The sequence below is a fragment of the Pristiophorus japonicus genome, unplaced genomic scaffold (assembly GCF_044704955.1).
Source record: "Pristiophorus japonicus isolate sPriJap1 unplaced genomic scaffold, sPriJap1.hap1 HAP1_SCAFFOLD_467, whole genome shotgun sequence".
Taxonomy (NCBI): Eukaryota; Metazoa; Chordata; class Chondrichthyes; family Pristiophoridae; genus Pristiophorus; species Pristiophorus japonicus.
The window spans coordinates 287090-310520 of record NW_027254371.1 but is presented as its reverse complement, the minus strand read 5'-3'; positions in this window follow the sequence as shown (position 1 = coordinate 310520).

Sequence of the window (23431 nt, the reverse complement as noted above, 5' to 3'; positions counted from 1 at the left end):
GCTCAGTGTGTGAGGGACCAGTCTCAGGGTCCAGTGATGCAGACCCAGCTGAAGTGTGTGTGAATGTGAGGCTCAGTGTGTGAGGGACCAGTCTCAGGGTCCAGTGATCCAGACCCAGCTGAAGTGTGTGTGAATGTGAGGCTCAGTGTGTGAGGGACCAGTCTCAGGATCCAGTGATCCAGACCCAGCTGAAGTGTGTGTGAATGTGAGGCTCAGTGTGTGAGGGACCAGTCTCAGGGTCTAGTGATCCAGACCCAGCTGAAGTGTGTGAGAATGTGAGGCTCAGTGTGTGAGGGACCAGTCTCAGGATCCAGTAATCCAGACCCAGCTGAAGTGTGTGAGAATGTGAGGCTCAGTGTGTGAGGGACCAGTCTCAGGGTCCAGTGATCCAGACCCAGCTGAAGTGTGTGTGAATGTGAGGCTCAGTGTGTGAGGGACCAGCCTCAGGGTCTAGTGATCCAGACCCAGCTGAAGTGTGTGTGAATGTGAGGCTCAGTGTGTGAGGGACCAGTCTCAGGGTCCAGTGATCCAGACCCAGCTGAAGTGTGTGTGAATGTGAAGTTCAGTGTGTGAGGGACCAGTTTCAGGGTCCAGTGATCCAGACCCAGCAGATGTGTGTGTGAATGTGAGGCTCAGTGTGTGAGGGACCAGTCTCAGGGTCCAGTGATCCAGAGCCAGCTGAAGTGTGTGTGAATGTGAGGCTCAGTGTGTGAGGGACCAGCCTCAGGGTCCAGTGATCCAGACCCAGCTGAAGTGTGTGTGAATGTGAGGCTCAGTGTGTGAGGGACCAGTCTCAGGATCCAGTGATCCAGACCCAGCTGAAGTGTGTGTGAATGTGAGGCTCAGTGTGTAATGGACCAGTCTCAGGGTCCAGTGATCCAGACCCAGCTGAAGTGTGTGTGAATGTGAGGCTCAGTGTTTGAGGGACCAGCCTCATGGTCCAGTGATCCAGACCCAGCTGAAGTGTGTGTGAATGTGAGGCTCAGTGTGTGAGGGACCAGCCTCAGGGTCCAGTGATCCAGACCCAGCTGAAGTGTGTGTGAATGTGAGGCTCAGTGTGTGAGGGACCAGTCTCAGGATCCAGTGATCCAGACCCAGCTGAAGTGTGTGTGAATGTGAGGCTCAGTGTGTAATGGACCAGTCTCAGGGTCCAGTGATCCAGACCCAGCTGAAGTGTGTGTGAATGTGAGGCTCAGTGTTTGAGGGACCAGCCTCATGGTCCAGTGATCCAGACCCAGCTGAAGTGTGTGTGAATGTGAGGCTCAGTGTGTGAGTGACCAGTCTCAGGATCCAGTGATCCAGACCCAGCTGAAGTGTGTGTGAATGTGAGGCTCAGTGAGTGAGAGACCAGTCTCAGGATCCAGTGATCCAGACCCAGCTGAAGTGTGTGTGAATTTGAGGCTCAGTGTGTGTGAGGGACCAGTCTCAGGGTCCAGTGATCCAGACCCAGCTGAAGTGTGTGTGAATGTGAGGCTAAGTTTGTAATGGACCAGCCTCAGGGTCCAGTGATCCAGACCCAGCTGAAGTGTGTGTGAATGTCAGGCTCAGTGTGTGATGGACCAGTCTCAGGATCCAGTGTTCCAGACCCAGCTGAAGTGTGTGTGAATTTGAGGCTCAGTGTGTGAGCGACCAGTCTCAGGGTCCAGTGATCCAGACCCAGCTCAAGTGTGTGTGAATGTGTACCTCAGTGTGTGAGGGACCAGTCTCAGGGTCCAGTGATCCAGACCCAGCTGAAGTGTGTGTGAATTTGAGGCTCAGTGTGTGAGGGACCAGTCTCAGGGTCCAGTGATCCAGACCCAGCTGAAGTTTGTGTGAATGTGAGGCTCAGTGTGTGAGGGACCAGCCTCAGGATCCAGTGATCCAGACCCAGCTGAACTGTGTGTGAATGTGAGGCTCAGTGTGTAATGGACCAGTCTCAGGGTCCAGTGATCCAGACCCAGCTGAAGTGTGTGTGAATGTGAGGCTCAGTGTGTGAGGGACCAGCCTCAGGGTCCAGTGATCCAGACCCAGCTGAAGTGTGTGTGAATATGAGGCTCAGTGTGTGAGGGACCAGTCTCAGGATCCAGTGATCCAGACCCAGCTGAAGTGTGTGTGAATGTGAGGCTCAGTGAGTGAGAGACCAGTCTCAGGATCCAGTGATCCAGACCCAGCTGAAGTGTGTGTGAATTTGAGGCTCAGTGTGTGTGAGGGACCAGTCTCAGGGTCCAGTGATCCAGACCCAGCTGAAGTGTGTGTGAATGTGAGGCTAAGTTTGTAATGGACCAGCCTCAGTGTCCAGTGATCCAGACCCAGCTGAAGTGTGTGTGAATGTGAGGCTCAGTGTGTGAGGGACCAGTCTCAGGATCCAGTGTTCCAGACCCAGCTGAAGTGTGTGTGAATTTGAGGCTCAGTGTGTGAGGGACCAGTCTCAGGGTCCAGTGATCCAGACCCAGCTGAAGTGTGTGTGAATGTGAGGCTCAGTCTGTGAGGGACCAGTCTCAGGGTGCAGTGATCCAGACCCAGCTGAAGTGTGTGTGAATGTGAGGCTAAGCTTGTAATGGACCAGCCTCAGCGTCCAGTGATCCAGACCCAGCTGAAGTGTGTGTGAATGTGAGGCTCAGTGTGTGAGGGACTACTCTCAGGGTCCAGTGATACAGACCCAGCTGAAGTGTTTGTGAATGTGAGGCTCATTTTTTGAGGGACCAGTCTCAGGCTCCAGTGATCCAGACCCAGCTGAAGTGTGTGTGAATGTGAGGCTCAGTGTGTGAGGGACCAGTCTCAGGGTCCAGTGATCCAGACCCAGCTGAAGTGTGTGTGAATGTGAGGCTCAGTGTGTGAGGGACCAGTCTCAGGGTCCAGTGATCCAGACCCAGCTAAAGTGTGTGTGAATGTGAGGCTCAGTGCGTGAGCGACCAGTCTCAGGATCCGGTGATCCAGACCCAGCAGAAGTGTGTGTGAATGTGAGGCTCAGTGTGTGAGGGACCAGCCTCAGGGTCCAGTGATCCAGACCCAGCTGAAGTGTGTGTGAATGTGAGGCTCAGTGTGTGAGGGACCAGTCTCAGGATCCAGTGATCCAGACCCAGCTGAAGTGTGTGTGAATGTGAGGCTCAGTGAGTGAGAGACCAGTCTCAGGATCCAGTGATCCAGACCCAGCTGAGGTGTGTGTGAATTTGAGGCTCAGTGTGTGTGAGGGACCAGTCTCAGGGTCCAGTGATCCAGACCCAGCTGAAGTGTGTGTGAATGTGAGGCTAAGTTTGTAATGGACCAGCCTCAGTGTCCAGTGATCCAGACCCAGCTGAAGTGTGTGTGAATGTGAGGCTCAGTGTGTGAGGGACCAGTCTCAGGATCCAGTGTTCCAGACCCAGCTGAAGTGTGTGTGAATTTGAGGCTCAGTGTGTGAGGGACCAGTCTCAGGGTCCAGTGATCCAGACCCAGCTGAAGTGTGTGTGAATGTGTGGCTCAGTCTGTGAGGGACCAGTCTCAGGGTGCAGTGATCCAGACCCAGCTGAAGTGTGTGTGAATGTGAGGCTAAGCTTGTAATGGACCAGCCTCAGGGTCCAGTGATCCAGACCCAGCTGAAGTGTGTGTGAATGTGAGGCTCAGTGTGTGAGGGACTACTCTCAGGGTCCAGTGATCCAGACCCAGCTGAAGTGTTTGTGAATGTGAGGCTCATTTTTTGAGGGACCAGTCTCAGGCTCCAGTGATCCAGACCCAGCTGAAGTGTGTGTGAATGTGAGGCTCAGTGTGTGAGGGACCTGTCTCAGGGTCCAGTGATCCAGACCCAGCTGAAGTGTGTGTGAATGTGAGGCTCAGTGTGTGAGGGACCAGTCTCAGGGTCCAGTGATCCAGACCCAGCTAAAGTGTGTGTGAATGTGAGGCTCAGTGCGTGAGCGACCAGTCTCAGGATCCGGTGATCCAGACCCAGCTGAAGTGTGTGTGAATGTGAGGCTCAGTGTGTGAGGGACCAGTCTCAGGGTCCAGTGATCCAGACTCAGCTGAAGTGTGTGTGAATGTGAGGCTCAGTGTGTGAGGGACTACTCTCAGGGTCCAGTGATCCAGACCCAGCTGAAGTGTGTGTGAATGTGAGGCTCAGTGTGTGAGGGACCAGTCTCAGGCTCCAGTGATCCAGACCCAGCTGAAGTGTGTGTGAATGTGAGGCTCAGTGTGTGAGGGACAACTCTCAGGGTCCAGTGATCCAGACCCAGCTGAAGTGTGTGTGAATGTGAGGATCAGTGTGTGAGGGACCAGTCTCAGGGTCCAGTGATCCAGACCCAGCTGATGTGTGTGTGAATATGAGGCTCAGTGTGTGAGGGACCAGTCTCAGGGTCCAGTGATCGTGACCCAGCTGAAGTGTGTGTGAATGTGTGGCTCAGTGTGTGAGGGACCAGTCTCAGGGTCCAGTGATCCAGACCCAGCTGAAGTATGTGTGAATGTGAGGCGCTGTGTGTGAGGGATAGTCTCAGGGTCCAGTGATCCAGACCCAGCTGAAGTGTGTGTGAATGTGAGGCTCAGTGTGTGAGGGACCAGTCTCAGGGTCCAGTGATCCAGACCCAGCTGACGTGTGTGTGAATGTGAGGCTCAGTGTGTGAGGGACCAGTCTCAGGGTCCAGTGATCCAGACCCAGCTGAAGTGTGTGTGAATGTAAGGCTCAGTGTGTGAGGGACCTGCCTCAGGATCCAGTGATCCAAACCCAGCTGAAGTGTGTGTGAATGTGAGGCTCAGTGTGTGAGGGACCAGTCTCAGGGTCTAGTGATCCAGACCCAGCTGAAGTGTGTGAGAATGTGAGGCTCAGTGTGTGCGGCACCAGCCTCAGGGACCAGTGATCCAGACCCAGCTGAAGTATGTGTGAATGTGAGGCTCAGTGTGTGAGGGACCAGCCTCAGGGTCTAGTGATCCAGACCCAGCTGAAGTGTGTGTGAATGTGAGGCTCAGTGTGTGAGGGACCAGTCTCAGGATCCAGTGATCCAGACCCAGCTGAAGTGTGTGAGAATGTGAGGCTCAGTGTGTGACGGACCAGTCTCAGGGTCCAGTGATCCAGACCCAGCTGAAGTGTGTGTGAATGTGAGGCTCAGTGTGTGAGGGACCAGCCTCAGGGTCTAGTGATCCAGACCCAGCTGAAGTGTGTGTGAATGTGAGGCTCAGTGTGTGAGGGACCAGTCTCAGCGTCCAGTGATCCAGACACAGCTGAAGTGTGTGTGAATGTGAGGCTCAGTGTGTGAGGGACTACTCTCAGGGTCCAGTGATCCAGACCCAGCTGAAGTGTTTGTGAATGTGAGGCTCATTTTTTGAGGGACCAGTCTCAGGGTCCAGTGATCCAGACCCAGCTGAAGTGTGTGTGAATGTGAGGATCAGTGTGTGAGGGACCAGTCTCAGGGTCCAGTGATCCAGACCCAGCTGATGTGTGTGTGAATATGAGGCTCAGTGTGTGAGGGACCAGTCTCAGGGTCCAGTGATCGTGACCCAGCTGAAGTGTGTGTGAATGTGTGGCTCAGTGTGTGAGGGACCAGTCTCAGGGTCCAGTGATCCAGACCCAGCTGAAGTATGTGTGAATGTGAGGCGCTGTGTGTGAGGGATAGTCTCAGGGTCCAGTGATCCAGACCCAGCTGAAGTGTGTGTGAATGTGAGGCTCAGTGTGTGAGGGACCAGTCTCAGGGTCCAGTGATCCAGACCCAGCTGACGTGTGTGTGAATGTGAGGCTCAGTGTGTGAGGGACCAGTCTCAGGGTCCAGTGATCCAGACCCAGCTGAAGTGTGTGTGAATGTAAGGCTCAGTGTGTGAGGGACCTGCCTCAGGATCCAGTGATCCAAACCCAGCTGAAGTGTGTGTGAATGTGAGGCTCAGTGTGTGAGGGACCAGTCTCAGGGTCTAGTGATCCAGACCCAGCTGAAGTGTGTGAGAATGTGAGGCTCAGTGTGTGCGGCACCAGCCTCAGGGACCAGTGATCCAGACCCAGCTGAAGTATGTGTGAATGTGAGGCTCAGTGTGTGAGGGACCATCCTCAGGGTCTAGTGATCCAGACCCAGCTGAAGTGTGTGTGAATGTGAGGCTCAGTGTGTGAGGGACCAGTCTCAGGATCCAGTGATCCAGACCCAGCTGAAGTGTGTGAGAATGTGAGGCTCAGTGTGTGACGGACCAGTCTCAGGGTCCAGTGATCCAGACCCAGCTGAAGTGTGTGTGAATGTGAGGCTCAGTGTGTGAGGGACCAGCCTCAGGGTCTAGTGATCCAGACCCAGCTGAAGTGTGTGTGAATGTGAAGCTCAGTGTGTGAGGGACCAGTCTCAGCGTCCAGTGATCCAGACCCAGCTGAAGTGTGTGTGAATGTGAGGCTCAGTGTGTGAGGGACTACTCTCAGGGTCCAGTGATCCAGACCCAGCTGAAGTGTTTGTGAATGTGAGGCTCATTTTTTGAGGGACCAGTCTCAGGCTCCAGTGATCCAGACCCAGCTGAAGTGTGTGTGAATGTGAGGCTCAGTGTGTGAGGGACCAGTCTCAGGGTCCAGTGATCCAGACCCAGCTGAAGTGTGTGTGAATGTGAGGCTCAGTGTGTGAGGGACCAGTCTCAGGGTCCAGTGATCCAGACCCAGCTAAAGTGTGTGTGAATGTGAGGCTCAGTGCGTGAGCGACCAGTCTCAGGATCCGGTGATCCAGACCCAGCTGAAGTGTGTGTGAATGTGAGGCTCAGTGTGTGAGGGACTACTCTCAGTGTCCAGTGATCCAGACCCAGCTGAAGTGTGTGTGAATGTGAGGCTCAGTGTTTGAGGGACCAGTCTCAGGCTCCAGTGATCCAGACCCAGCTGAAGTGTGTGTGAATGTGAGGCTCAGTGTGTGAGGGACTACTCTCAGTGTCCAGTGATCCAGACCCAGCTGACGTGTGTGTGAATGTGAGGCTCAGTGTGTGAGGGACCAGTCTCAGGGTCCAGTGATCCAGACCCAGCTGAAGTGTGTGTGAATGTAAGGCTCAGTGTGTGAGGGACCTGCCTCAGGATCCAGTGATCCAAACCCAGCTGAAGTGTGTGTGAATGTGAGGCTCAGTGTGTGAGGGACCAGTCTCAGGGTCTAGTGATCCAGACCCAGCTGAAGTGTGTGAGAATGTGAGGCTCAGTGTGTGCGGCACCAGCCTCAGGGACCAGTGATCCAGACCCAGCTGAAGTATGTGTGAATGTGAGGCTCAGTGTGTGAGGGACCATCCTCAGGGTCTAGTGATCCAGACCCAGCTGAAGTGTGTGTGAATGTGAGGCTCAGTGTGTGAGGGACCAGTCTCAGGATCCAGTGATCCAGACCCAGCTGAAGTGTGTGAGAATGTGAGGCTCAGTGTGTGACGGACCAGTCTCAGGGTCCAGTGATCCAGACCCAGCTGAAGTGTGTGTGAATGTGAGGCTCAGTGTGTGAGGGACCAGCCTCAGGGTCTAGTGATCCAGACCCAGCTGAAGTGTGTGTGAATGTGAAGCTCAGTGTGTGAGGGACCAGTCTCAGCGTCCAGTGATCCAGACCCAGCTGAAGTGTGTGTGAATGTGAGGCTCAGTGTGTGAGGGACTACTCTCAGGGTCCAGTGATCCAGACCCAGCTGAAGTGTTTGTGAATGTGAGGCTCATTTTTTGAGGGACCAGTCTCAGGCTCCAGTGATCCAGACCCAGCTGAAGTGTGTGTGAATGTGAGGCTCAGTGTGTGAGGGACCAGTCTCAGGGTCCAGTGATCCAGACCCAGCTGAAGTGTGTGTGAATGTGAGGCTCAGTGTGTGAGGGACCAGTCTCAGGGTCCAGTGATCCAGACCCAGCTAAAGTGTGTGTGAATGTGAGGCTCAGTGCGTGAGCGACCAGTCTCAGGATCCGGTGATCCAGACCCAGCTGAAGTGTGTGTGAATGTGAGGCTCAGTGTGTGAGGGACTACTCTCAGTGTCCAGTGATCCAGACCCAGCTGAAGTGTGTGTGAATGTGAGGCTCAGTGTTTGAGGGACCAGTCTCAGGCTCCAGTGATCCAGACCCAGCTGAAGTGTGTGTGAATGTGAGGCTCAGTGTGTGAGGGACAACTCTCAGGGTCCAGTGATCCAGACCCAGCTGAAGTGTGTGTGAATGTGAGGATCAGTGTGTGAGGGACCAGTCTCAGGGTCCAGTGATCCAGACCCAGCTGATGTGTGTGTGAATATGAGGCTCAGTGTGTGAGGGACCAGTCTCAGGGTCCAGTGATCGTGACCCAGCTGAAGTATGTGTGAATGTGTGGCTCAGTGTGTGAGGGACCAGTCTCAGGGTCCAGTGATCCAGACCCAGCTGAAGTATGTGTGAATGTGAGGCGCTGTGTGTGAGGGATAGTCTCAGGGTCCAGTGATCCAGACCCAGCTGAAGTGTGTGTGAATGTGAGGCTCAGTGTGTGAGGGACCAGTCTCAGGGTGCAGTGATCCAGACCCAGCTGACGTGTGTGTGAATGTGAGGCTCAGTGTGTGAGGGACAGTCTCAGGGTCCAGTGATCCAGACCCAGCTGAAGTGTGTGTGAATGTAAGGCTCAGTGTGTGAGGGACCTGCCTCAGGATCCAGTGATCCAAATCCAACTGAAGTGTGTGTGAATGTGAGGCTCAGTGTGTGAGGGACCAGTCTCAGGGTCTAGTGATCCAGACCCAGCTGAAGTGTGTGAGAATGTGAGGCTCAGTGTGTGCGGCACCAGCCTCAGGGACCAGTGATCCAGACCCAGCTGAAGTATGTGTGAATGTGAGGCTCAGTGTGTGAGGGACCAGCCTCAGGGTCTAGTGATCCAGACCCAGCTGAAGTGTGTGTGAATGTGAGGCTCAGTGTGTGAGGGACCAGTCTCAGGATCCAGTGATCCAGACCCAGCTGAAGTGTGTGAGAATGTGAGGCTCAGTGTGTGACGGACCAGTCTCAGGGTCCAGTGATCCAGACCCAGCTGAAGTGTGTGTGAATGTGAGGCTCAGTGTGTGAGGGACCAGCCTCAGGGTCTAGTGATCCAGACCCAGCTGAAGTGTGTGTGAATGTGAGGCTCAGTGTGTGAGGGACCAGTCTCAGGATCCAGTGATCCAGACCTAGATGAAATGTGTGTGCATGTGAGGCTCAGTGTGTGAGGGACCAACCTCAGGGTCCAGTGATCCAGACCCAGCTGAATTGTGTGTGAATGTGAGGCTCAGTGTGTGAGGGACCAGTCTCAGGGTCCAGTGATCCAGACCCAGCTGAAGTGTATGTGAATGTGAAGTTCAGTGTGTGAGGGACCAGTTTCAGGGTCCAGTGATCCAGACCCAGCAGAAGTGTGTGTGAATGTGAGGCTCAGTGTGTGAGGGACCAGCCTCAGGGTCCAGTGATCAAGACCCAGCTGAAGTGTGTGTGAATGTGAGTCTCAGTGTGTGAGGGACCAGTCTCAGGGTCCAGTGATCCAGACCCAGCTGAAGTGTGTGTGAATGTGAGGCTCAGTGTGTAATGGACCAGTCTCAGGGTCCAGTGATCCAGACCCAGCTGAAGTGTGTGTGAATGTGAGGCTCAGTGTGTGAGGGACCAGCCTCAGGGTCCAGTGATCCAGACCCAGCTGAAGTGTGTGTGAATGTGAGGCTCAGTGTGTGAGGGACCAGTCTCAGGATCCAGTGATCCAGACCCAGCTGGAGTGTGTGTGAATGTGAGGCTCAGTGAGTGAGAGACCAGTCTCAGGATCCAGTGATCCAGACCCAGCTGAAGTGTGTGTGAATTTGAGGCTCAGGGTGTGTGAGGGACCAGTCTCAGGGTCCAGTGATCCAGACCCAGCTGAAGTGTGTGTGAATGTGAGGCTAAGTTTGTAATGGACCAGCCTCAGGGTCCAGTGATCCAGACCCAGCTGAAGTGTGTGTGAATGTGAGGCTCAGTGGGTGAGGGACCAGTCTCAGGATCCAGTGTTCCAGACCCAGCTGAAGTGTGTGTGAATTTGAGGCTCAGTGTGTGAGGGACCAGTCTCAGGGTCCAGTGATCCAGACCCAGCTGAAGTGTGTGTGAATGTGTACCTCAGTGTGTGAGGGACCAGTCTCAGGGTCCAGTGATCCAGACCCAGCTGAAGTGTGTGTGAATTTGAGGCTCAGTGTGTGAGGGACCAGTCTCAGGGTGCAGTGATCCAGACCCAGCTGAAGTTTGTGTGAATGTGAGGCTCAGTGTGTGAGGGACCAGCCTCAGGATCCAGTGATCCAGACCCAGCTGAACTGTGTGTGAATGTGAGGCTCAGTGTGTAATGGACCAGTCTCAGGGTCCAGTGATCCAGACGCAGCTGAAGTGTGTGTGAATGTGAGGCTCAGTGTGTGAGGGACCAGCCTCAGGGTCCAGTGATCCAGACCCAGCTGAAGTGTGTGTGAATGTGAGGCTCAGTGTGTGAGGGACCAGTCTCAGGATCCAGTGATCCAGACCCAGCTGAAGTGTGTGTGAATGTGAGGCTCAGTGAGTGAGAGACCAGTCTCAGGGTCCAGTGATCCAATCCCAGCTGAAGTGTGTGTGAATGTGAGGCTCAGTGTGTGAGGGACCAGTCTCAGGATCCAGTGATCCAGACCCAGCTGAAGTGTGTGTGAATGTGAGGCTCAGTGTGTGAGGGACTACTCTCAGGGTCCAGTGATCCAGACCAAGCTGAAGTGTTTGTGAATGTGAGGCTCATTTTTTGAGGGAACAGTCTCAGGCTCCAGTGATCCAGACCCAGCTGAAGTGTGTGTGAATGTGAGGCTCAGTGTGTGAGGGACCAGTCTCAGGGTCCAGTGATCCAGACCCAGCTGAAGTGTGTGTGAATGTGAGGCTCAGTGTGTGAGGGACCAGACTCAGGGTCCAGTGATCCAGACCCAGCTAAAGTGTGTGTGAATGTGAGTCTCAGTGCGTGAGCGACCAGTCTCAGGATCCGGTGATCCAGACCCAGCTGAAGTGTGTGTGAATGTGAGGCTCAGTGTGTGAGGGACCAGTCTCAGAGTCCAGTGATCCAGACCCAGCTGAAGTGTGTGTGAATGTGAGGCTCAGTGTGTGAGGGACTACTCTCAGGGTCCAGTGATCCAGACCCTGCTGAAGTGTGTGTGAATGTGAGGCTCAGTGTGTGAGGGACCAGTCTCAGGCTCCAGTGATCCAGACCCAGCTGAAGTGTGTGTGAATGTGAGGCTCAGTGTGTGAGGGACAACTCTCAGGGTCCAGTGATCCAGACCCAGCTGAAGTGTGTGTGAATGTGAGGATCAGTGTGTGAGGGACCAGTCTCAGGGACCAGTGATCCAGACCCAGCTGATGTGTGTGTGAATATGAGGCTCAGTGTGTGAGGGACCAGTCTCAGGGTCCAGTGATCGTGACCCAGCTGAAGTGTGTGTGAATGTGTGGCTCAGTGTGTGAGGGACCAGTCTCAGGGTCCAGTGATCCAGACCCAGCTGAAGTATGTGTGAATGTGAGGCGCTGTGTGTGAGGGATAGTCTCAGGGTCCAGTGATCCAGACCCAGCTGAAGTGTGTGTGAATGTGAGGCTCAGTGTGTGAGGGACCAGTCTCAGGGTCCAGTGATCCAGACCCAGCTGAAGTGTGTGTGAGATGAGGCTCAGTGTGTGAGGGACCAGGCTCAGGGTCCAGTGATCCAGACCCAGCTGAAGTGTGTGTGAATGTGAGGCTCAGTGTGTGAGGGACCAGTCTCAGGGTCCAGTGATCCAGACCCAGCTGAAGTGTGTGTGAATGTGAGGCTCAGTGTGTGAGGGACCAGTCTCAGGATCCAGTGATCCAGACCCAGCTGAAGTGTGTGTGAATGTGAGGCTCAGTGTGTGAGGGACCAGTCTCAGGGTCCAGTGATCCAGACCCAGCTGAAGTGTGTGTGAATATGAGGCTCAGTGTGTGAGGGACCAGTCTCAGGATCCAGTGATCCAGACCCAGCTGAAGTTTGTGTGAATGTGAGGCTCAGTGTGTGAGGGACCAGTCTCAGGGTCCAGTGATCCAGACCCAGCTGAAGTGTGTGTGAATGTGAGGCTCAGAGTGTGAGGGACCAGTCTCAGGATCCAGTGTTCCAGACCCAGCTGAAGTGTGTGTGAATTTGAGGCTCAGTGTGTGAGGGACCAGTCTCAGGGTCCAGTGATCCAGACCCAGCTGAAGTGTGTGTGAATGTGAGGCTCAGTCTGTGAGGGACCAGTCGCAATGTGCAGTGATCCAGACCCAGCTGAAGTGTGTGTGAATGTGAGGCTAAGCTTGTAATGGACCAGCCTCAGCGTCCAGTGATCCAGACCCAGCTGAAGTGTGTGTGAATGTGAGGCTCAGTGTGTGAGGGACTACTCACAGGGTCTAGTGATCCAGACCCAGCTGAAGTGTTTGTGAATGTGAGGCTCATTTTTTGAGGGACCAGTCTCAGGCTCCAGTGATCCAGACCCAGCTGAAGTGTGTGTGAATGTGAGGCTCAGTGTGTGAGGGACCAGTCTCAGGATCCAGTGTTCCAGACCCAGCTGAAGTGTGTGTGAATTTGAGGCTCAGTGTGTGAGGGACCAGTCTCAGGGTCCAGTGATCCAGACCCAGCTGAAGTGTGTGTGAATGTGAGGCTCAGTCTGTGAGGGACAAGTCGCAATGTGCAGTGATCCAGACCCAGCTGAAGTGTGTGTGAATGTGAGGCTAAGCTTGTAATGGACCAGCCTCAGCGTCCAGTGATCCAGACCCAGCTGAAGTGTGTGTGAATGTGAGGCTCAGTGTGTGAGGGACCAGTGTCAGGGTCCAGTGATCCAGACCCAGCTGAAGTGTGTGTGAGATGAGGCTCAGTGTTTGAGGGACCAGTCTCAGGGTCCAGTGATCCAGACCCAGCTGAAGTGTGTGTGAATGTGAGGCTAAGTTTGTAATGGACCAGCCTCAGGGTCCAGTGATCCAGACCCAGCTGAAGTGTGTGTGAATGTGAGGCTCAGTGTGTGAGGGACCAGTCTCAGGATCCAGTGTTCCAGACCCAGCTGAAGTGTGTGTGAATTTGAGGCTCAGTGTGTGAGGGACCAGTCTCAGGGTCCAGTGATCCAGACCCAGCTGAAGTGTGTGTGAATGTGAGGCTCAATCTGTGAGGGACCAGTCGCAATGTGCAGTGATCCAGACCCAGCTGAAGTGTGTGTGAATGTGAGGCTAAGCTTGTAATGGACCAGCCTCAGCGTCCAGTGATCCAGACCCAGCTGAAGTGTGTGTGAATGTGAGGCTCAGTGTGTGAGGGACTACTCACAGGGTCCAGTGATCCAGACCCAGCTGAAGTGTTTGTGAATGTGAGGCTCATTTTTTGAGGGACCAGTCTCATGCTCCAGTGATCCAGACCCAGCTGAAGTGTGTGTGAATGTGAGGCTCAGTGTGTGAGGGACCAGTCTCAGGATCCAGTGTTCCAGACCCAGCTGAAGTGTGTGTGAATTTGAGGCTCAGTGTGTGAAGGACCAGTCTCCGGGTCCAGTGATCCAGACCCAGCTGAAGTGTGTGTGAATGTGAGGTTCAGTGTGTGAGGGACTACTCTCAGGGTCCAGTGATCCAGACCCAGCTGAAGTGTGTGTGAATGTGAGGCTCAGTGTGTGAGGGACCAGTCTCAGGCTCCAGTGATCCAGACCCAGCTGAAGTGTGTGTGAATGTGAGGCTCAGTGTGTGAGGGACAACTCTCAGGATCCAGTGATCCAGACCCAGCTGAAGTGTGTGTGAATGTGAGGATCAGTGTGTGAGGGACCAGTCTCAGGGTCCAGTGATCCAGACCCAGCTGATGTGTGTGTGAATATGAGGCTCAGTGTGTGAGGGACCAGTCTCAGGGTCCAGTGATCGTGACCCAGCTGAAGTGTGTGTGAATGTGTGGCTCAGTGTGTGAGGGACCAGTCTCAGGGTCCAGTGATCCAGACCCAGCTGAAGTATGTGTGAATGTGAGGCGCTGTGTGTGAGGGATAGTCTCAGGGTCCAGTGATCCAGACCCAGCTGAAGTGTGTGTGAATGTGAGGCTCAGTGTGTGAGGGACCAGTCTCAGGGTCCAGTGATCCAGACCCAGCTGAAGTGTGTGTGAATGTGAGGCTCAGTGTGTGAGGGACCAGCCTCAGGGTCCAGTGATCCAGACCCAGCTGAAGTGTGTGTGAATGTGAGGCTCAGTGTGTGAGGGACCAGTCTCAGGGTCCAGTGATCCAGACCCAGCTGAAGTATGTGTGAATGTGAGGCTCAGTGTGTGAGGGACCAGTCTCAGGGTCCAGTGATGCAGAGCCAGCTGAAGTGTGTGTGAGATGAGGCTCAGTGTGTGAGGGACCAGGCTCAGGGTCCAGTGATCCAGACCCAGCTGAAGTGTGTGTGAATGTGAGGCTCAGTATGTGAGGGACCAGCCTCAGGGTCCAGTGATCCAGACCAAGCTGAAGTGTGTGTGAATGTGAGGCTCAGTGTGTGAGGGACCAGTCTCAGGATCCAGTGATCCAGACCAAGCTGAAGTGTGTGTGAATGTGAGGCTCAGTGTGTGAGGGACCAGTCTCAGGGTCCAGTGATCCAGACCCAGCTGAAGTGTGTGTGAATATGAGGCTCACTGTGTGAGGGACCAGTCTCAGGATCCAGTGATCCAGACCCAGCTGAAGTGTGTGTGAATGTGAGGCTCAGTGTGTGAGGGACCAGTCTCAGGGTCCAGTGATCCAGACCCAGCTGAAGTGTGTGTGAATGTGAGGCTCAGTGTGTGAGGGACCAGTCTCAGGGTCCAGTGATCCAGACCCAGCTGAAGTGTGTGTGTGAATATGAGGCTCAGTGTGTGAGGGACCACTCTCAGGGTCCAGTGATCGTGACCCAGCTGAAGTGTGTGTGAATGTGTGGCTCAGTGTGTGAGGGACCAGTCTCAGGGTCCAGTGATCCAGACCCAGCTGAAGTATGTGTGAATGTGAGGCGCTGTGTGTGAGGGATAGTCTCAGGGTCCAGTGATCCAGACCCAGCTGAAGTATGTGTGAATGTGAGGCTCAGTGTGTGAGGGACCAGTCTCAGGGTCCAGTGATCCAGACCCAGCTGAAGTGTGTGTGAATGTGAGGCTCAGTGTGTGAGGGACCAGTCTCAGGATCCAGTGATCCAGACCCAGCTGAAGTGTGTGTGAATGTGAGGCTCAGTGTGTGAGGGACCAGTCTCAGGGTCCAGTGATCCAGACCCAGCTGAAGTGTGTGTGAATATGAGGCTCAGTGTGTGAGGGACCAGTCTCAGGATCCAGTGATCCAGACCCAGCTGAAGTTTGTGTGAATGTGAGGCTCAGTGTGTGAGGGACCAGTCTCAGGGTCCAGTGATCCAGACCCAGCTGAAGTGTGTGTGAATGTGAGGCTCAGAGTGTGAGGGACCAGTCTCAGGATCCAGTGTTCCAGACCCAGCTGAAGTGTGTGTGAATTTGAGGCTCAGTGTGTGAGAGACCAGTCTCAGGGTCCAGTGATCCAGACCCAGCTGAAGTGTGTGTGAATGTGAGGCTCAGTCTGTGAGGGACCAGTCGCAATGTGCAGTGATCCAGACCCAGCTGATGTGTGTGTGAATGTGAGGCTAAGCTTGTAATGGACCAGCCTCAGCGTCCAGTGATCCAGACCCAGCTGACGTGTGTGTGAATGTGAGGCTCAGTGTGTGAGGGACTACTCACAGGGTCCAGTGATCCAGACCCAGCTGAAGTGTTTGTGAATGTGAGGCTCATTTTTTGAGGGACCAGTCTCAGGCTCCAGTGATCCAGACCCAGCTGAAGTGTGTGTGAATGTGAGGCTCAGTGTGTGAGGGACCAGTCTCAGGATCCAGTGTTCCAGACCCAGCTGAAGTGTGTGTGAATTTGAGGCTCAGTGTGTGAGGGACCAGTCTCAGGGTCCAGTGATCCAGACCCAGCTGAAGTGTGTGTGAATGTGAGGCTCAGTCTGTGAGGGACAAGTCGCAATGTGCAGTGATCCAGACCCAGCTGAAGTGTGTGTGAATGTGAGGCTAAGCTTGTAATGGACCAGCCTCAGCGTCCAGTGATCCAGACCCAGCTGAAGTGTGTGTGAATGTGAGGCTCAGTGTGTGAGGGACCAGTCTCAGGGTCCAGTGATCCAGACCCAGCTGAAGTGTGTGTGAGATGAGGCTCAGTGTTTGAGGGACCAGGCTCAGGGTCCAGTGATCCAGACCCAGCTGAAGTGTGTGTGAATGTGAGGCTAAGTTTGTAATGGACCAGCCTCAGGGTCCAGTGATCCAGACCCAGCTGAAGTGTGTGTGAATGTGAGGCTCAGTGTGTGAGGGACCAGTCTCAGGATCCAGTGTTCCAGACCCAGCTGAAGTGTGTGTGAATTTGAGGCTCAGTGTGTGAGGGACCAGTCTCAGGGTCCAGTGATCCAGACCCAGCTGAAGTGTGTGTGAATGTGAGGCTCAGTCTGTGAGGGACCAGTCGCAATGTGCAGTGATCCAGACCCAGCTGAAGTGTGTGTGAATGTGAGGCTAAGCTTGTAATGGACCAGCCTCAGCGTCCAGTGATCCAGACCCAGCTGAAGTGTGTGTGAATGTGAGGCTCAGTGTGTGAGGGACTACTCACAGGTTCCAGTGATCCAGACCCAGCTGAAGTGTTTGTGAATGTGAGGCTCATTTTTTGAGGGACCAGTCTCAGGCTCCAGTGATCCAGACCCAGCTGAAGTGTGTGTGAATGTGAGGCTCAGTGCGTGAGCGACCAGTCTCAGGATCCGGTGATCCAGACCCAGCTGAAGTGTGTGTGAATGTGAGGCTCAGTGTGTGAGGGACCAGTCTCCGGGTCCAGTGATCCAGACCCAGCTGAAGTGTGTGTGAATGTGAGGTTCAGTGTGTGAGGGACTACTCTCAGGGTCCAGTGATCCAGACCCAGCTGAAGTGTGTGTGAATGTGAGGCTCAGTGTGTGAGGGACCAGTCTCAGGCTCCAGTGATCCAGACCCAGCTGAAGTGTGTGTGAATGTGAGGCTCAGTGTGTGAGGGACAACTCTCAGGATCCAGTGATCCAGACCCAGCTGAAGTGTGTGTGAATGTGAGGATCAATGTGTGAGGGACCAGTCTCAGGGTCCAGTGATCCAGACCCAGCTGATGTGTGTGTGAATATGAGGCTCAGTGTGTGAGGGACCAGTCTCAGGGTCCAGTGATCGTGACCCAGCTGAAGTGTGTGTGAATGTGTGGCTCAGTGTGTGAGGGACCAGTCTCAGGGTCCAGTGATCCAGACCCAGCTGAAGTATGTGTGAATGTGAGGCGCTGTGTGTGAGGGATAGTCTCAGGGTCCAGTGATCCAGACCCAGCTGAAGTGTGTGTGAATGTGAGGCTCAGTGTGTGAGGGACCAGTCTCAGGGTCCAGTGATCCAGACCCAGCTGAAGTGTGTGTGAATGTGAGGCTCAGTGTGTGAGGGACCAGCCTCAGGGTCCAGTGATCCAGACCCAGCTGAAGTGTGTGTGAATGTGAGGCTCAGTGTGTGAGGGACCAGTCTCAGGGTCCAGTGATCCAGACCCAGCTGAAGTGTGTGTGAATGTGAGGCTCAGTTTGTGAGGGACCAGTCTCAGGGTCCAGTGATCCAGACCCAGCTGAAGTGTGTGTGAATATGAGGCTCAGTGTGTGAGGGACCAGTCTCAGGATCCAGTGATCCAGACCCAGCTGAAGTGTGTGTGAATATGAGGCTCAGTGTGTGAGGGACCAGTCTCAGGGTCCAGTGATCCAGACCCAGCTGAAGTATGTGTGAATGTGAGGCTCAGTGTGTGAGGGACCAGTCTCAGGGTCCAGTGATGCAGAGCCAGCTGAAGTGTGTGTGAGATGAGGCTCAGTGTGTGAGGGACCAGGCTCAGGGTCCAGTGATCCAGACCCAGCTGAAGTGTGTGTGAATGTGAGGCTCAGTGTGTGAGGGACCAGCCTCAGGGTCCAGTGATCCAGACCAAGCTGAAGTGTGTGTGAATGTGAGGCTCAGTGTGTGAGGGACCAGTCTCAGGATCCAGTGATCCAGACCAAGCTGAAGTGTGTGTGAATGTGAGGCTCAGTGTGTGAGGGATCAGTCTCAGGGTCCAGTGATCCAGACCCAGCTGAAGTGTGTGTGAATATGAGGCTCAGTGTGTGAGGGACCAGTCTCAGGATCCAGTGATCCAGACCCAGCTGAAGTGTGTGTGAATGTGAGGCTCAGTGTGTGAGGGACCAGTCTCAGGGTCCAGTGATCCAGACCCAGCTGAAGTATGTGTGAATGTGAGGCTCAGTGTGTGAGGGACCAGTCTCAGGGTCCAGTGATGCAGAGCCAGCTGAAGTGTGTGTGAGATGAGGCTCAGTGTGTGAGGGACCAGGCTCAGGGTCCAGTGATCCAGACCCAGCTGAAGTGTGTGTGAATGTGAGGCTCAGTGTGTGAGGGACCAGTCTCAGGATCCAGTGATCCAGACCCAGCTGAAGTGTGTGTGAATGTGTGGCTCAGTGTGTGAGGGACCAGTCTCAGGGTCCAGTGATCCAGACCCAGCTGAAGTGTGTGTGAATGTGAGGCTCAGTGTGTGAGGGACCAGTCTCAGGATCCAGTGATCCAGACCCAGCTGAAGTGTGTGTGAATTTGAGGCTCAGTGTGTGAGGGACCAGTCTCAGGGTCCAGTGATCCAGACCCAGCTGAAGTGTGTGTGAATGTGAGGCTCAGTGTGTGAGGGACCAGTCTCAGGATCCAGTGATCCAGACCCAGCTGAAGTGTGTGTGAATGTGAGGCTAAGCTTGTAATGGACCAGCCTCAGCGTCCAGTGATCCAGACCCAGCTGAAGTGTGTGTGAATGTGAGGCTCAGTGTGTGAGGGACCAGTGTCAGGGTCCAGTGATCCAGACCCAGCTGAAGTGTGTGTGAGATGAGGCTCAGTGTTTGAGGGACCAGTCTCAGGGTCCAGTGATCCAGACCCAGCTGAAGTGTGTGTGAATGTGAGGCTAAGTTTGTAATGGACCAGCCTCAGGGTCCAGTGATCCAGACCCAGCTGAAGTGTGTGTGAATGTGAGGCTCAGTGTGTGAGGGACCAGTCTCAGGATCCAGTGTTCCAGACCCAGCTGAAGTGTGTGTGAATGTGAGGCTCAGTGTGTGAGGGACCAGTCTCAGGGTCCAGTGATGCAGAGCCAGCTGAAGTGTGTGTGAGATGAGGCTCAGTGTGTGAGGGACCAGTCTCATGCTCCAGTGATCCAGACCCAGCTGAAGTGTGTGTGAATGTGAGGCTCAGTGTGTGAGGGACCAGTCTCAGGATCCAGTGTTCCAGACCCAGCTGAAGTGTGTGTGAATTTGAGGCTCAGTGTGTGAAGGACCAGTCTCCGGGTCCAGTGATCCAGACCCAGCTGAAGTGTGTGTGAATGTGAGGTTCAGTGTGTGAGGGACTACTCTCAGGGTCCAGTGATCCAGACCCAGCTGAAGTGTGTGTGAATGTGAGGCTCAGTGTGTGAGGGACCAGTCTCAGGCTCCAGTGATCCAGACCCAGCTGAAGTGTGTGTGAATGTGAGGCTCAGTGTGTGAGGGACCAGTCTCAGGGTCTAGTGATCCAGACCCAGCTGAAGTGTGTGTGAATGTGAGGCTCAGTGAGTGAGAGACCAGTCTCAGGATCCAGTGATCCAGACCCAGCTGAAGTGTGTGTGAATGTGAGGCTCAGTGTGTGAGGGACGAGTCTCAGGATCCAGTGTTCCAGACCCAGCTGAAGTGTGTGTGAATTTGAGGCTCAGTGTGTGAGGGACCAGTCTCAGGGTCCAGTGATCCAGACCCAGCTGAAGTATGTGTGAATGTGTACCTCAGTGTGTGAGGGACCAGTCTCAGGGTCCAGTGATCCAGACCCAACTGAAGTGTGTGTGAATTTGAGGCTCAGTGTGTGAGGGACCAGTCTCAGGGTGCAGTGATCCAGACCCAGCTGAAGTGTGTGTGAATGTGAGGCTCAGTGTGTGAGGGACCAGTCTCAATTTCCAGTGATCCAGACCCAGCTGAAGTGTGTGTGAATGTGAGGCTCAGTGTGTGAGGGACCAGCCTCAGGGTCCAGTGATCCAGACCCAGCTGAAGTGTGTGTGAATGTGAGGCTCAGTGTGTGAGGGACCAGTCTCAGGATCCAGTGATCCAGACCCAGCTGAAGTGTGTGTGAATGTGAGACTCAGTGTGTGAGGGACCAGCCTCAGGATCCAGTGATCCTGACCCAGCTGAAGTGTGTGTGAATGTGAGGCTCAGTGTGTAATGGACCAGTCTCAGGGTCCAGTGATCCAGACCCAGCTGAAGTGTGTGTGAATGTGAGGCTCAGTGTGTGAGGGACCAGCCTCAGGGTCCAGTGATCCAGACCCAGCTGAAGTGTGTGTGAATGTGAGGCTCAGTGTGTGAGGGACCAGTCTCAGGATCCAGTGTTCCAGACCCAGCTGAAGTGTTTGTGAATGTGTACCTCAGTGTGTGAGGGACCAGTCTCAGGGTCCAGTGATCCAGACCCAGCTGAAGTGTGTGTGAATGTGAGGCTCAGTCTGTGAGGGACCAGTCTCAGGGTGCAGTGATCCAGACCCAGCTGAAGTGTGTGTGATGTGAGGCTAAGCTTGTAATGGACCAGCCTCAGCGTCCAGTGATCCAGACCCAGCTGAAGTGTGTGTGAATGTGAGGCTCAGTGTGTGAGGGACTACTCTCAGGGTCCAGTGATCCAGACCCAGCTGAAGTGTTTGTGAATGTGAGGCTCATTGTGTGAGGGACCAGTCTCAGGCTCCAGTGATCCAGACCAAGCTGAAGTGTGTGTGAATGTGAGGCTCAGTGTGTGCGGGACCAGTCTCAGGGTCCAGTGATCCAGACCCAGCTGAAGTGTGTGTGAATGTGAGGCTCAGTATGTGAGGGACCAGTCTCAGGGTCCAGTGATCCAGACCCAGCTAAAGTGTGTGTGAATGTGAGGCTCAGTGCGTGAGCGACCAGTCTCAGGATCCAGTGATCCAGACCCAGCTGAAGTGTGTGTGAATGTGAGGCTCAGTGTGTGAGGGACCAGTCTCAGGGTCCAGTGATCCAGACCCAGCTGAAGTGTGTGTGAATGTGAGGCTCAGTGTGTGAGGGACTACTCTCAGGGTCCAGTGATCCAGACCCAGCTGAAGTGTGTGTGAATGTGAGGCTCAGTGTGTGAGGAACCAGTCTCAGGCTCCAGTGATCCAGACCCAGCTGAAGTGTGTGTGAATGTGAGGCTCAGTGTGTGAGGGACCAGTCTCAGGGTCCAGTGATCCAGACCCAGCTGAAGTGTGTGTGAATGTGAGGCTCAGTGTGTGAGGGACCAGTCTCAGGGTCCAGTGATCCAGACCCAGCTGAAGTGTGTGTGAATATGAGGCTCAGTGTGTGAGGGACCAGTCTCAGGATCCAGTGATCCAGACCCAGCTGAAGTGTGTGGGAATGTGAGGCTCAGTGTGTGAGGGATCAGTCTCAGGGTCCAGTGATCCAGTCCCAGCTGAAGTATGTGTGAATGTGAGGCTCAGTGTGTGAGGGACCAGTCTCAGGGTCCAGTGATGCAGAGCCAGCTGAAGTGTGTGTGAGATGAGGCTCAGTGTGTGAGGGACCAGGCTCAGGGTCCAGTGATCCAGACCCAGCTGAAGTGTGTGTGAATGTGAGGCTCAGTGTGTGAGGGACCAGCCTCAGGGTCCAGTGATCCAGACCCAGCTGAAGTGTGTGTGAATGTGAGGCTCAGTGTGTGAGGGACCAGTCTCAGGATCCAGTGATCCAGACCCAGCTGAAGTGTGTGTGAATGTGAGGCTCAGTGTGTGAGGGACCAGCCTCAGGGTCTAGTGATCCAGACCCAGCTGAAGTGTGTGTAAATGTGAGGCTCAGTGTGTGAGGGACCAGTCTCAGGGTCCAGTGATCCAGACCTAGATGAAGTGTGTGTGCATGTGAGGCTCAGTGTGTGAGGGACCAACCTCAGGGTCCAGTGATCCAGACCCAGCTGAAGTGTGTGTGAATGTGAGGCTCAGTGTGTGAGGGACCAGTCTCAGGGTCCAGTGATCCAGACCCAGCAGAAGTGTGCGTGAATGTGAGGCTCAGTGTGTGAGGGACCAGTCTCAGGTTCCAGTGATCCAGACCCAGCTGAAGTGTGTGTGAATGTGAGGCTCAGTGTGTGAGGGACCAGACTCAGGGTCCAGTGATCCAGACCCAGCTGAAGTATGTGTGAATGTGAGGCTCAGTTTGTGAGGGACCAGTCTCAGGATCCAGTGATCCAGACCCAGCTGAAGTGTGTGTGAATGTGAGGCTCAGTGTGTGAGGGACCAGCCTCAGGATCCAGTGATCCAGACCCAGCTGAAGTGTGTGTGAATGTGAGGCTCAGTGTGCAATGGACCAGTCTCAGGGTCCAGTGATCCAGACCCAACTGAAGTGTGTGTGAATGTGAGGCTCAGTGTGTGAGGGACCAGCCTCAGGGTCCAGTGATCCAGACCCAGCTGAAGTGTGTGTGAATGTGAGGCTCAGTGTGTGAGGGACCAGTCACAGGATCCAGTAATCCAGGCCCAGCTGAAGTGTGTGTGAATGTCAGGCTCAGTGTGTGAGAGACCAGTCTCAGGATCCAGTGATCCAGACCCAGCTGATGTGTGTGTGAATTTGAGGCTCAGTGTGTGTGAGGGACCAGTCTCAGGGTCCAGTGATCCAGACCCAGCTGAAGTGTGTGTGAATGTGAGGCTAAGTTTGTAATGGACCAGCCTCAGGGTCCAGTGATCCAGACCCAGCTGAAGTGTGTGTGAATGTGAGGCTCAGTGTGTGAGGGTTCCAGTCTCAGGATCCAGTGATCCAGACCCAGCTGAAGTTTGTGTGAATGTGAGGCTCAGTGAGTGAGAGACCAGTCTCAGGATCCAGTGATCCAGACCCAGCTGAAGTGTGTATGAATTTGAGGCTCAGTATGTGTGAGGGACCAGTCTCAGGGTCCAGTGATCCACACCCAGCTGAAGTGTGTGTGAATGTGAGGCTAAGTTTGTAATGGACCAGTCTCAGGGTCCAGTGATCCAGACCCAGCTGAAGTGTGTGTGAATGTGAGGCTAAGTTTGTAATGGACCAGCCTCAGGGTCCAGTGATCCAGACCCAGCTGAAGTGTGTGTGAATGTGAGGCTCAGTGTGTGAGGGTTCCAGTCTCAGGATCCAGTGATCCAGACCCAGCTGAAGTTTGTGTGAATGTGAGGCTCAGTGTGTGAGGGACCAGTCTCAGGATCCAGTGTTCCAGACCCAGCTGAAGTGTTTGTGAATGTGTACCTCAGTCTGTGAGGGACCAGTCTCAGGGTGCAGTGATCCAGACCCAGCTGAAGTGTGTGTGAATGTGAGGCTAAGCTTGTAATGGACCAGCCTCAGCGTCCAGTGATCCAGACCCAGCTGAAGTGTGTGTGAATGTGAGGCTCAGTGTGTGAGGGACTACTCTCAGGGTCCAGTGATCCAGAACCAGCTGAAGTGTTTGTGAATGTGAGGCTCATTGTGTGAGGGACCAGTCTCAGGCTCCAGTGATCCAGACCCAGCTGAAATGTGTGTGAATGTGAGGCTCAGTGTGTGAGGGACCAGTCTCAGGGTCCAGTGATCCAGACCCAGCTGAAGTGTGTGTGAATGTGAGGCTCAGTGTGTGAGGGACCAGTCTCAGGGTCCAGTGATCCAGACCCAGCAAAG